At 45.0% G+C, this 7,500-nt stretch overlaps 1 non-coding gene across 1 annotated transcript in view; it reads left to right on the top strand.

Moving 5' to 3' along the window:
- Positions 1-6,303: 6,303 nt before the first annotated feature.
- Positions 6,304-7,500, top strand: part of LOC120849714 — a 1,816-nt gene continuing 619 nt past the window's right edge. Inside the window, exon 1 of the ribosomal RNA XR_005717981.1 lies at positions 6,304-7,500. This exon is cut by the window's right edge and continues 619 nt beyond it. This is a non-coding gene — a ribosomal RNA (small subunit ribosomal RNA).

Below are 7,500 nucleotides of genomic sequence, written 5' to 3'. Positions count from 1 at the left end.
CATTTTTTTTTAATTTTTTTTTTTAGTTTTTACTTTTTGTTTAAATTAATTGATTTGATTTTACATTACGTCGTCTCGTCATATAAACAGCAAATATTTAAACAATTTAGGCGCGCCTCCGCATCTATTTGGGCGCCGACCACCTGGCGGCGCTACTTATTTTCCAAATTCTGTTTACAAAGTATGACGGCGTTTTCATCTATCTAGCGGTCTCCTACATTTTTTTTTATTATAATTTTTTTTTTTTGCTTTTGCTTTGCGTTGTTCCTGCGGAGTGATAGTTCTTGGTGAGCTCGGACGCTTTCCAACGCGTTAAGATTCTGGAGTGCAAACTTGTAAGAAACCTTTGCAACCGTGAGTAGTATGCAGTCGGCGCTGCTTGCACGCGATGTATTTTCGACGCGTTTTGTCCGTCTTATTGCCCGCGTGCGTTGGCGTACCTGGTTTCTGAAAGTGTGCGCGTCTCCCACGTGCATCTTAAACCATGCGTGGTCATTGCATGTTTTCGCTTGAGGAGATATCCATTTCCACCAGTGAGTAGTGTTCATTCGCCGCCGCTTCATCGCGATGTGCTTTTGACGTCTTTTTGCTTCTCTGTGCCGCCCGCCCTCCGTGCTTTCCGAAGGTGAACGCATGGTTTCGCTTTGCAGTGCGCGCTCTGCAGCGTGGTGTTGTGGCGTGGTTCCGGTGAAAGTGCCTGTGGGTGACCTCGCGTGCGTCCGTAATTCCCTGCCTTCGGCCTACTCAGCGTGGACGTCATTTCTGTCCTGTGACCTGCTGCTCAGTGCTCAGTGCTGTGCTTGTGCAAGGCCTCTGGTGTGGGTGCCGTGTCCTACGTATCGCCCAACTAGGTTCTACTTGTGCCCCTTATTAATTCATTATTATGTGTCGTGTGTGTGTGTGCTCTTTGAGCAGTTTCCGTTCTTGTGCCGTCCGTCCAGTGAAAGGATTTTTTTTAATTTTTTTTATTAAGTTACGGCGCTTGTTTTCGTGCAGCTCTACGTGGTCGTGTCCTCGTACGCAGTGGTGTGTTTGTGGAAAGTCTCTCGTTGTGTTGTGTTGTGCAGTGCAGTGCAGTGCAGTGCAGTGCAGTGCTGTGCATGCGCCAAAGCCTCTGGATAAAAGAAAAAAAAAATATATATATATATATCTATATATATATCTATATATATATATAAATACACATTTTTTTTCTAATTTTTTTTAATTAATTTTACATGTGGTAAGTATGCATGACTTATACCATCCTTTGTATTGATTTATTTGGGTCGTGTCTTTTTTTTCCACATTATTAGCCTTCTTGTTCTCCTCCTCCTCCTCCTGCTTATCATTATTGTAGAAATGTTTTCCTTTTTCTTTTTTTCCTCTTTCTTTCTAAGCTTTTAGTTTCCACCAGAGTGTCGAACCGAATTTTTTATTGGTTTGCTTCGATTTGCGGGAGCACAAAAGTAATGTAGGACATTAAAATAGCACAACAAATAGAAGAACAAGAGGTATACAGGACAGGCGCTGATGTTGAACTAATTTCATTCAGGAAAAGTGAACATGTATATACACACGACAGGCAAAGCAGCACATATTCTTAAGGGCATAAGATATTTGAGCTGGGATGCTGGTGTCTCCCAGCACGATCAAACCATCCGGGGCTATTGCCGCCTTCCCGGCTGCCCTCGGCACTTATCGTGAATAAAAGCTATATATGTATGTTTACTTTTCCTGGATAAAACTAGTTGAAAGTGAGTGCCTGTCCTGTATACTCCTTGTCCTCGTCTTTTTTGCGCTATTTTATATATTTTACTAAGATGAACCAACAGCGTACCGTATTAAAAAGAAAAAGAAGAAGCTAAAGTGATATTATATTTACCTGGTGCTTCTTTTCGCAATAGGCACTATTTCAAGAGTGCAAACGGGTATCTTTCCATTGATTTGTAGGGTTCGCTTATTTTCAGGTGCCGAGAAATAAATTGCTTTATTTAAATTTGATGGAGCAGTAAATGACAAGCTACATACATATCTGTCTTGCCTTGTTTTTTTTTGTGTTATATTTTAGCCTGAATTTAAAAGTTATCAGTCTGTTGGGTGGCCTAAAATACAGGTGATTGGCATTTAAGGTTTTTTTTCTTTACAAGATAATGGTTGATTCAATTTAGCAAGTAAGCATCAATTGTGCTTCCTTCATCTTAAATAGAGCTAAGCAATCAACTCGACATGACGGCTACTTAATTTGTCGCTTTCTTACCGCCTGTTTTCCGAAACTGTGTGCTTTCTTTTCGTCGTCATCGACTTTGGGCTGCCGCTCCAAGTCCATAGAGCCTTTTTTTTTTTTCAGCTATCCCTGCCGTACACCCTTGTACTTCTATTCATCGTCAGACTAATAGACAGTTATATTTTCTTCCGTACAGTTCCAAGTTGGCGGGTCAGTTTCGGTTCGGCTGAAACCCCGAACTCCTCGGTTCCGGTTTTTCGTTCGCTTCGGTTTTCGGTTCGACACTCTGGTCTTCACCGTGCATGGCACCCCCCCCTTCCTTCCTTCCTTCCCTCCCTCCCTCCCTCCCTCCCTCCCTCCCTCCCTCCCTCCCTCCCTCCCTTCCTCTCTCCCCTCTTCTCCTCCCTGCAAGAAAACAAACTGTCGTTTCGAAATGTTTTCTTACTTTAACTGTGAAGGTTTTCAAGTGCATTTCCTTTCCTCCTTTATTGAGCACACAATTCTAGAGTGGAACTTCCCTTCTGACATTGCAATAAAGTTTCCTGCACAAGGAAGAAAAACCTGCCATTTGACCTCCCTTGTGTGTGCAAAGTGTCAATGTTCCTATATTATGCTTGAACATGGTCTTTTTGTCTTCCTATTTGTCGCAGAAATCATGTATGTGTATGTATGTATGTATATATATATATATATATATATATATATATATATATACCAATATCGCAATTTATGGATTAATCTTGCACGACCTGTGAAAATCACGTATCTCTGGCTTTCCTCACGTTCGATTTTCGAGCAATTTCTGAAGCTAGCTTGGGGAGATTGATTTCGCTCGCACACAATTCGAGGCGCGAGGACGGGCATGTACGAACGCCTACGTAGTCGGGACGGTAAACAAAACTTACACAAATTAAAATCGTGCGCAGATAATAAAAGAAAGAGCAACAAAAAGGTATGGGCGTCTTTCTTTACTAATTTCTTTTTTTTTTCTTTTTTATGATTGTTTGCGGACGGGCTTCTTAAACGATACCAAAAAGCGAGACACAATTTGACAAACGGGTCACGTCACAAGAAAGAAAATCCCACATCCTCAAGCGTGTAAAAAATGCACGCAATATCTACAGTACTGGAATTGGAAGCGCTGCCAATCTCGCGTGCACTAGCCCAAATCGCGTTGCTCCCGCTCACGTCAAAGCGACGCAGACCTCGTCGGAAAGGTACGCTTTCTGACGCGGTCAACCGGTAAAAACACTATATATTGTAAAATTCTGTACTTTGCACGTGATTAATTCAGACTGCTTTGCGGCTAACTAAGCGCGCGTTCCTTCCGAATGAAACGAAAGAGCGAGATTAGAAATAGAGGGAATAATTCCCGTGAAAAGAAAGAAATTCGTCTCTTATTGAGCTTGGCAGTAAAGCACGCGACATCTCCGGTATTCTGTTTGAAAGCGTTGTTCATGGCAAGTGCAGTAATGTACAGTGTTCGGCTCTCGCCCAGTTGAAAGCGCCAGAAAGCCCGTGTCGCCTCGCGACACGGGTAACCGCTAGAAAACACGCACATTTTAAAGTCGCGTGATTTGCACTTGATTCCTCGGAAGTACTTTGTGGGAGACGAAGCGGGCGTTCCATGCCAAGGACACGGAAGAGAGAGATTAGAAATAGAGCGAACAATTCGCGTGAAAAGAATAATATTTGTCTCCTATCAAACTTGCCAGAAAAGTAAGCGAGATTTCCAGTATTCCGTTTGAAAGCGCTGCCCGTCGCAAGTTCAGTAGTGTACAGTGTTCGGCTCTCGCCCAGTTGAAAGCGCCAGAAAGCCCGTGTCGCCTCGCGACACGGGTAACCGCTAGAAAACACGCACATTTTAAAGTCGCGTGATTTGCACTTGATTCCTCGGAAGTACTTTGTGGGAGACGAAGCGGGCGTTCCATGCCAAGGACACGGAAGAGAGAGATTAGAAATAGAGCGAACAATTCGCGTGAAAAGAATAATATTTGTCTCCTATCAAACGTGCCATAAAAGTAAGCGAGATTTCCAGTATTCCGTTTGAAAGCGCTGCCCGTCGCAAGTGCAGTAGTGTACAGTGTTCGCCTCTCGCCCAGTTGAAAGCGCCAGAAAGCCCGTGTCGCCTCGCGACACGGGTAACCGCTAGAAAACACGCACATTTTAAAGTCGCGCTATTTGCACTTGATTCCTCGGAAGTACTTTGTGGGAGACGAAGCTGGCGTTCCATGCCAAGGACACGGAAGAGAGAGATTAGAAATAGAGCGAACAATTCGCGTGAAAAGAATAATATTTGTCTCCTATCAAACGTGCCATAAAAGTAAGCGAGATTTCCAGTATTCCGTTTGAAAGCGCTGCCCGTCGCAAGTGCAGTAGTGTACAGTGTTCGGCTCTCGCCCAGTTGAAAGCGCCAGAAAGCCCGTGTCGCCTCGCGACACGGGTAACCGCTAGAAAACACGCACATTTTAAAGTCGCGTGATTTGCACTTGATTCCTCGGAAGTACTTTGTGGGAGACGAAGCGGGCGTTCCATGCCAAGGACACGGAAGAGAGAGATTAGAAATAGAGCGAACAATTCGCGTGAAAAGAATAATATTTGTCTCCTATCAAACTTGCCAGAAGAGTAAGCGAGATTTCCAGTATTCCGTTTGAAAGCGCTGCCCGTCGCAAGTGCAGTAGGGTAAATTGTTCGGCTCTCGCCCAGTTGAAAGCGCCAGAAAGCCCGTGTCGCAAAGCGACACGGGTAACCGCTAGAAAACACGCATCTTTTTCTTTTGTTAATCCCGTGCTTCTCACTTCGTTCCTTGAGAGGACTTTGTCGGAAACTAAGTGGCGGGGCCTTCCAAACGAAACCAATGGTAGAAACAATGAAGTGAGCAAAGAAGAGTAGTGTAAAGAAAGAAAATTGCCTATTATGAAGCCTGCCGTAAACACGCGCGATACCGCGAGCATTCGGATTAAAAGCAGTGACAATCTCACTTACTATAGCGCTCATTGTTCGGCTCTGACACAATTCAAAACGCATGAAACGCCCCGTGTAAATATTGGTTTACTTTGTAATAACAAAGTCGATAAACTTTCTGTTGACCATGTTAACATGAACTGAAAGTCGAAAAGAAGTAATCAGAGTCAAGCAGGGGTCAGCACGTTTTTAATAAAAAGCGAGAAATAATTTTTTTTTATAGGGGTAGGATGTATGTACGTATGTATGTATATATAGAGGCAGACAGGAAAAAAAGAACATTTATATATATATATATATACACACAAACATACATACATACATATATATATATATATATATATATATATGTATATATATATATATATATATATATATATATATATAAGGAGAGAGAGAGGGGAAAAAAATAAGAAAGAAAGGACAAATAAATGATACTGAATAACGAGGAGCCACATAAGTGAGAGACAGTAAGTCAGTAAGTCAGTCAGTCAGTCACCGAAACTGATAACCACAAACTATGTACAGAATGCTCTTGAAGGATCTTCTTTATACTTATCGGTGCTATTATGTGGAGGTGGGGTCTGTCGAGCGTTCGATTGGTGCGAGCGTCGTCTGACGACGTCGCCGACGCCTTTCGCCGCCGTCTCGGCCGCTGCCTCCGCCGCATGGTCGTTACAGCAAGGTACCTGCGATCTCTGGCGTCTGCCGTTGGGGTCGGTTCTCGGGTGCACCTGTGTCTTGAAAACGAATGCGAGAGGAGGGTGTTTCGGAGCGTCCGCGCCAACCGAACGGTGTGAAATGACGAGTGCGTTCTGACCGAAGGCCGGGGTGCGTCCTCGCGTCCTCAAGGGACCTGAAAGCTCGGCAACGCTGCGAAGGCGTCGTCAATGATTTTTTTGGCGTACGACTTTCTGTTGCTACGACGAGAAAGAAATTTATGCGCTTCTTGCCGCGTCGGTACCGACCTCGGTCGGGGATATTCCGGCTGCGCGCTCGAACGTGCTTCATTTCTTCTTGGATTTGGAAGTAATTCCTAAGCGTTGTGTGTGTTTGCGGTTCGTAAGGGGCGCCTGACGGTGGCCCCGCGTCCGCGCGTTGGTAGGGTTTTGGGCGACCCACCACGAAAAGATTACCTGGTTGATCCTGCCAGTAGTCATATGCTTGTCTCAAAGATTAAGCCATGCATGTCTAAGTACATGCCGAAACAAGGCGAAACCGCGAATGGCTCATTAAATCAGTTATGGTTCCTTAGATCGTTTCTTCCTACTTGGATAACTGTGGCAATTCTAGAGCTAATACATGCAGTGAGCCCGAAGCCCCTCGGGGCGACGGGTGCTTTTATTAGACCAAGATCAATCGGGCTTCGGTCCGTTTTGTGTGGTGACTCTGGATAACTTTGTGCTGATCGCACGGCCACGAGCCGGCGACGTTTCTTTCAAGTGTCTGCCTTATCAACTGTCGATGGTAGGTTATGCGCCTACCATGGTTGTTACGGGTAACGGAGAATCAGGGTTCGATTCCGGAGAGGGAGCCTGAGAAACGGCTACCACATCCAAGGAAGGCAGCAGGCGCGCAAATTACCCACTCCCGGCACGGGGAGGTAGTGACGAAAAATAACAATACGGGACTCTTTTGAGGCCCCGTAATTGAAATGAGTACACTCTAAATCCTTTAACGAGGATCCATTGGAGGGCAAGTATGGTGCCAGCAGCCGCGCTAATTCCAGCTCCAATAGCGTATACTAAAGTTGCTGCGGTTAAAACGCTCGTAGTTGGATCTCAGTTACAGGCGGGAAGTGCGTGGACACCACGTTACGGCCCGTGCTGAACATCATGCCTGTCGTGGCTTGGTTCCCTTCATCAGGTGCCTTGCTTTGGCCGGCGCGTTTACTTTGAAAAAATTAGAGTGCTCAACGCAGGCGATTCGCCTGAATAACAGTGCATGGAATAATAGAACAAAATCCTGTTTCTGTTCTCTTGGTTTTTGGAATACAGGATAATGATTAAGAGGGACAGACGGGGGCATTCGTATTGCGGCGCTAGAGGTGAAATTCTTGGACCGTCGCAAGACGAACTACTGCGAAAGCATTTGCCAAGAATGTTTTCATTGATCAAGAACGAAAGTTAGAGGTTCGAAGGCGATCAGATACCGCCCTAGTTCTAACCATAAACGATGCCAACCAGCGATCCGCCTGAGTTACTCAAATGACTCGGCGGGCAGCTTCCGGGAAACCAAAGTATTTGGGTTCCGCGGGAAGTATGGTTGCAAAGCTGAAACTTAAAGGAATTGACGGAAGGGCACCACCAGGAGTGGAGCGTGCGGCTTAA

This window comes from Ixodes scapularis, unplaced genomic scaffold (assembly GCF_016920785.2).
Source record: "Ixodes scapularis isolate PalLabHiFi unplaced genomic scaffold, ASM1692078v2 PGA_scaffold1__304_contigs__length_218370807, whole genome shotgun sequence".
Classification (NCBI taxonomy): Eukaryota; Metazoa; Arthropoda; class Arachnida; order Ixodida; family Ixodidae; genus Ixodes; species Ixodes scapularis.
This window is presented reverse-complemented; position numbering and strand designations above follow the sequence as displayed.